The sequence below is a fragment of the Peromyscus leucopus genome, chromosome 5 (assembly GCF_004664715.2).
Source record: "Peromyscus leucopus breed LL Stock chromosome 5, UCI_PerLeu_2.1, whole genome shotgun sequence".
Classification (NCBI taxonomy): Eukaryota; Metazoa; Chordata; class Mammalia; order Rodentia; family Cricetidae; genus Peromyscus; species Peromyscus leucopus.
Genome location: NC_051067.1, coordinates 26,468,655 through 26,475,783, shown reverse-complemented (window position 1 = coordinate 26,475,783; position 7,129 = coordinate 26,468,655).

Here is a 7,129-nt window from a genome sequence, read left to right as displayed (position 1 = left end):
CAGATAAACCCTTTCCTCCCCAAGTTGCTTTTGAAAAGAGGATTTTATCAAAGTAAACTAGAGCAGAAATTGGTACCAAGACAGTGCGGTGTTGCTTTAAGGGGCCTGGCCATGTTGTTTGCTGGGAGATTGTGGAAATATTTGAAACACTGAGCTAGAAAAGCCACTGGGTACTCAGAGCTCAGTGGGCTCTTCTGCGACAGCTTGGGATCTAAGAATGTTGAGAGTAATGCAGACAATAGAAGCCTGGCTTGTGACTTTTCTAAGGGAAACAAAGACTCTTATCAGGACCATATTTGTGTGATATTGTGAATTAAGAGTCTGTGGTTGCCAGAATCAGCAGTGATTAACAAGAGCCTGCCACCACTGAAATTAAACTTTCTGTAATTTGCTGGGACAATGGATGCTGATCAGCTGCAGCTATGAAATCAGCTGTGATTAAAAAGGTCAGCATCACTGGAGTGTAAGCTTCTGTGCCTCATTGGGACAGTGAGAGAGTATTTCCTCAAGATCAGCACACAGAAGCTATTGTCCAAAGGGCCCATGGCTGCACATCAAGCTGGCAACAGAACTTGGCAAATAATGTATAAGAGTCTCCCGTGTGGTACTGGTTTTGAAGACATGCGAGGGTCATGTAGAGCAACTGAGACTTGACACCTTATAGCAGTGTTGGAGACCCTGCAGAGAGGCCCTGAGAGGGGGGCCACGGGTGAAGAAGAAGCTTTAGTTGCCTTATAGACCCTGGGATATTGGAGAGGCCAGGACCGTGAGATATCCACTAAGGACAATAGCAGGTGTGGAGTAGAGACATCCCGAGCCTGCAAGTGTGTGTTGTGGATGGCAGAGCTGGAGACGTGAGACTACCCAACCCCTGTGGAACCCAACAGATCATGAGTGAGCTCCAGATGCCAGACAATGAGCTAGCTACAGGATTTTGCTTACACTACTAGTTGGCAGAGGCGGTGGGGGCTGGTGAGGCATTGCTCCTTTCCACTGGTTCTTTCCTTTTGGAGTAAGAAGTATGTAACTTTTTCTAAAAGTTATTTTATTCTCTAGGAGTCAACCATCTGTAACTCCAGTTTCAGGGTATCTGACACCTTCTTCTGGCCTCCATGGGCACCAGGCATGCATGTGGTAGACATATACATAGCAGGCAAAACACGGATACACATAAAATGAAAATAATTCTTTTTTTAAAGTTGTACTATATTTTATATTATGATATTAACATGAGATTTTGGAGACAAAACAAGAAAGGAAAGGTTATGGTTTTACAGTGATGTGTTTGAGTGTCAAGTTCATAAGGAGTAAACATGATCTTTTTTTATCATCAACTTAACACAGTTTAAGAGTCACGTGGGGCTGGGCAGTGGTGGTGCACGCCTTTAATCCCAGCACTTGGGAGGCAGAGGCAGGTGGATCATTATGAGTTCGAGGTCAGCCTAGTCTATAGAGAGGGTTGCAGGACAGCCAGGACTACACAGAGAAACTCTGTCTCCAGAAAAGAAGAAGAAGAGGAAGAAGAGGAGGAGGAGTCACCAGGGACAAGGGAACCTCAATTAAGGAATCACCTAGATCAGATTAGCCTATGGCCACATCTGTGAGAGATTATCTAGACGGGTGATTAACGGATGGCTCAGGCATAGTGCAGGCAGCACCATCCCCAGCAAGTGGGCCTGGGCTGTGGAAGAAGATGAGCTCAGCGTGAGTCACCGAGCAAAGCAGCAAGCAGCATTCCTCCATGTTTTCCGCTCAGGTCCTTGCTTTGAGCACTTGCCTTGACTTCCCCCCCGTGATGGACTATAACCTGGAAGAGTGACAGACAGTCTTTCCTCTCATACATTGTTTTCACTCGTGGCTTTTGTTACAGCAACAGAAAACAAACTAAAACAAATGTACTTTTAAATGCCAAAGAAGTAAAATAAAGTAACAGCCAGGTGTAGCACAAGCCTTTAATCCCAGCACTCAGGAAGCAAAGACAGATGGATTCCTGTGAATTCAGCCTGATCTATATAGAGGGTTCCAGAACAGTCAAGGCTATATTTGAGATCCTGTCTTGAGATTAATTAATTAGTTAATTAATTAATAGAACATTGTCTGGATAGCCAGGCATGATATATAATCCCAGTTACTCAAGAGGCCGAGGTAGGGGCTGGAGAGATGGCTCAGAAGTTAAAGCACCGACTGCTCTTCCAGAGGTCCTGAGTTCAAATCCCAGCACCCACATGGTGGCTCACAACCATCTGTAATGAGATCTGGCACCCTCTTCTGTGTTCATAATAAATAAATAAATAAATAAATAAATAAATAAATAAATAAATAAATAAATATCTTTTTTAAAAAGAGGCTTAGGTAGGAGGATTTCAAGTTCAAGTCCCATGTGTGTAACATAGACTGTCTCAAAGCAGTCAAATAACCCATAGAGCTCTGTTCTGCAAAGTGAAGCTAACAGGACCTTTTTAATATGATCCAGGGAGAATTCGATGGCAAGCATGTGCATACATTGAGCTTGACCTGGAATGGAGTACCCACTGCCTGGGAGGACTGTCCACTCCAATGTTCAGTTCCACCTGTCCTCTGAGGCCTCCTGGTCTCTAGCCAAGAAGCCCTCCTCTGCCGAGAATTACCATCACCTTAGAAGATAGCCATAGTTCTCCTGGAAAAACTTTTCAGACTAAGCACTCCAAAAATCATATGCTTTGGACACTTTCAGTAAAGATAGCAACCAAACAGGAAACCAGACAGGCCTCCTCCCAAAGGATTCAGCCTACACTTGTCAGTTTCGGTGCCCACACTGTAGTACGGGGCCCATGCATGTGGCACTATAAATAACAGGCTCTCCCAGGACCTCAGATAGCACAGGAATGACTGGCTCACTTACTGAAAGGCCTGGATGGATGGATTATAAATCTGTAACCTTAACTGCAAGATGATAGTGTGATTCCAGTGCAACCTGGACCACAGTGATGAAAGAACTAAAGAAACTTTATGTGCAAATATGTCTCAGTTTTATTTTATTTTATTTTATTTTTTTCAGAACTGAGGACTGAACCCAGGGCCTTGCGCTTGCTAGGCAAGCACTCTACCACTGAGCTAAATCCCCAACCCCGTGTCTAAATTTTAAAATGTTTTCTCTGAATGGTTTGATTCATAAGCTCAAAGAGCCCCTCCAAAACATGTTAGGACCACAGGGGGAAATGAACACTGTTGTGGAATAATCTTTTTTTGTACACTGTGAAGATGTGTCTTTGCCAAGGCACCTTCTGATTGGTTTAATAAAGAGCTGAATAACCAATAGCTAGGCAGAAAGAGGTTAGGTAGGACTTCCGGGCAGAGAGGAAAGAAGGGATGAATCTTGGCTTGGGGGAGATGCCAGAGGAGACAGAGAGGAAGCAGGACATGCGGGAGAAGAGGTAAAAGCCACGAGCCACATGGCAGCACATACAATGATAGGAATGGGTTCATTTAAGTTATAAGAGCTAGCTAGAAACAAGCCTAAGCTAAGGCCGAGCTTTCATAATTGATAATAAGTCTCTGTGTTGTGATTTTAGAGCTGGTGGTACAGAAAAAGACTTCCTACAGAACATTTTGGGATATACCAGGAAAGGGCTAGCTGAATTGAGGGTGAAAAAAGGAGTTGGGAGCCACACTGTCTGGACCCAAGAGAGACCATAAATGATTCTTAGTCCATACAGATCTCCTAAAAGGCACAGGGCTCAACTCTGGGTGCTTCTGTTCATCTCTGGACTCAAAGAGTTCATGTATAACACAATGATACATGTGTATATAGCAGGTGATACTCAGGTCAGGTTTTTTTTTTTTTTTTTTTTTTTTTTTAGCAGCTGCTTTATATGATTATTTATATGATTAACTAGTGCCCTGGTCTTCTCTTAGACAAACTGATTTAAGGTCCCGGATACTCTAACTTCCTCATTAAAATGAAACTGGAGTCTGTAGTAGCCGTCATGTTTATGGTTGTATCGATGCACCTGTGGCCGGTGCGCAGTATGAGGACACATGTTTGGAACAGTTTTAAGGCATCAGCCTGGCTTGCATGGGTCAAACCTGAGCCTTGGCATATGTATCCACAGAGCATACATTTCAAGCATTTTCAGTATCTTCCCTGCTCTACTGCATTCCCAATCTTAGGAAGTCCAGAGCTCTTGTGAGCTTACAGGTAGAGTCCAAAAACTACTTTCTCCTTGTCCCTGGCAATGAGGACAAATGCACGTGACCTAACCTCAACCAATCAGATACACCTGCATGACCTCCAGTAGTAATCTGCAAAGTTTCAAAATGGAATTATGTCATCAGAGAATTGTAGGAACATGGATCAGGGACACAGCTTTTAAGCACCTCTGGATCCTCACACACTGAATAGATAAAGCAAAAAGATAGCAAAAGCAAACTACTGTGTATAATTAAACACACAACTAGACAATTCTCTCAATGCCATGGCTTAGCTCTGTAATGTCCCCCCAAAGACTCACTGTTAAAGGCATGGTCTCCAGCCTGTGGGAAATGGTGAAAACTTAGAGTGGGGCCCTATTGGTGGAAGTTAATCAATAGAGGCATGTCCTCAAAAGGAACTGTGGAACCCTTCATTCCTTCCTTTTTTTTTTTTTTTTTTTTTCACTTCCTGGCCACCATTAAGCAGGCAGCATCCTCTTCCTTGTGCTCTGGGATGGTTCGAAAGCCCATTGTAACCTATCTATAAAGAAAAAAGGTAAAATATATGTGTTTGTTTGTAGTGTAGGGAGTTGAACCCAAGGCACCAAAAATGCTAGGTAAGCCGCTTTGCCACTGATCTGTATTCTTGTCCCTGGAAGATATATTTTAAGGTTATGATATACAAAAGAACAACGTAATTCAGAATCAGGAGAAACTCAGAGACTGGATGATGAAATTGGGGAAATAACTGATGGATGAGATAACATCATTTCAAAATGAAGAAAAACTAGAATGCTTAAGTACAGTACACATCTGAAGGTGAGCAGGGGAAAAAAATCAAAGCTGCCTAGAAGAAAAGGTGAGTTGGACACGAGACAAAGGGACAAACACTGGAGATCAGCAGAGAAGATCCAACAGCTGGATGACAGAAATCCCTAAGATGAAAGACAGAAAAGCAGATCAAGGCTCTTTAGGGCAGTATTTCATGAGCTTTCTAGAAAAAGGAGCTGAGTGAGTACCTCAAAACACCAAGTCAGATGGCAAACACCAAATTCAATGCCAGCAAATAACACTTAGGGGCTGGAGAGATGGCTCAACAGTTAAGAGCACTTTCTGCTCTTTCAGAGGACTGAGTTTAGTTCCCAGCACCTACACCAAGAGGCTCACGGCAGCCTGTAACTCCAGCTCCAGAGGATCTAACACTGTCTTTCAGCCTTCTTTAGAGCCCATATGCAGATGCATAACTACACTAATGCACTCTCATGCACACACACACACACACACACACACACACACACACACACACACACACACACACTGTCCCCTGCTGAGATCTAGAAATAATTATCAAAACCAAAAGTCAAATGACTAGATACCTGCACTAGAGAGGTAGAGGCAGGAGGATCCTGGATCTGGCTGGCCAGCCAGTCTGGTAGAATCAGTGAGCTCCAGGTTTGGTAAAAGACACTGTCTCAAAAAATGAGGTAGACAGTGATTGAGAAAGATTGCACAGTGTCCTCACATGCAAACACACACACATACACACTCATGCACATCTATACACAGACGTGCGCACGCACACAAACATGTATGCACATACACACACACATACATGAAAAGAAAAAAGGACAAGAAAAGAAAAGCAATCAGGTGGGGTAGAGGTCAGTGATAGACTGCATACATGAACAAGGCCCTGGGTTCAATCCTTGGCACTAAGGTAGAAAAAATAAAATACAACCAAGTGTCGTATGGCTCCTGACAAGAGACCTTTAACAGAGATGCTGTATGTGTCACAGGGCACCATGATAGCAGATTCTGTCACATTAAGGATGCTGTGATCCCTCACTTGAGGTGGTGTGTGGTGATATATTGTGTACCCTAATAAAATTTGCCTGAAGATCAGAGGACAGAACAAGCCACTAGATTAAACATAGATGCCAGGCAGTGGTAGCACACGCCTTTTTATCCTAGCACTCGGGAGGCAGAGATCTGTGTGGATCTCTGAGAGTTCAAAGCCACCCTAGATTACATGAGATTGACTCAGTCTAGGAGAGAAACAGCCAGGCAGTGATGGCACACACCTTTAATCCCAGCATTAGGAAGCTTGAGACAGGAAGTGATGGCGGGGTGGGAAAAGGTATATAAGGCATGAGGAGACAGGAACTGAAGTTTTTTTCAGGCTGAGGAGCCCTAGAGGTAAGACGTGGCAGTGGCTTGCTCCTTTGTCTCTCTGATCTTTTAGCCATCTACCCTAATATCTGGTTGCAGGGTTTTTTGTTAGAAAACCAGTTAGCAATTTGTGCAACAGTGGTGAATGCCTGAGATTTGGGTTAGGGAGAGGCTGTCAAAATTAAAAATTAAGAGGAAGTCACCAGGATCACAACAAAGGGAGACTTGGGAAGTGTGCTGGCCGTGGGGTCTGAAGCCTGGCTGGCAGCAGGTCTCTGCTAGAACAACCTGGTGATGTGATGGCTATAAGTCACTCATTGTTTCTGTGTGCAAAGCTCTCCTGGAAGTTCTCCGAGCTACCTCAGTGTCATTACTGGATTGTCGCTGGAAGGCATTTTTGTTCTGTTTGTTTTTAGTTATTAGTTTTCTTTTCTAGAAAAGTTATGTTCTCTGTAACTAAAGGACCCCTGGATGATGCAAAAGGTGGGCAGGTGTGTGTGTGTAAGGGGCAAGGGGAGTGTCTTCACTTAAATTAACGTCTCTGGAATGCTAATTTTTCCAAATTCATTTTTAAAACCTAGTAGATTGGCTAACCAAAAAGGAGCTGTTTGCTTTGATCATTGTTTACCTCTGGATCCTTGAAGACAGCAAGCAGAAGCTTGGCTTCCCAGAATTCCTTGTATTTGACAATTGCTGACAGTGTATACACTGTCAACGTTGGTTTTTAAATGAACCTGACAAATGAGAGACAATGACAACGCTTCTGGGAAAATTCTCAACCAATCATTTA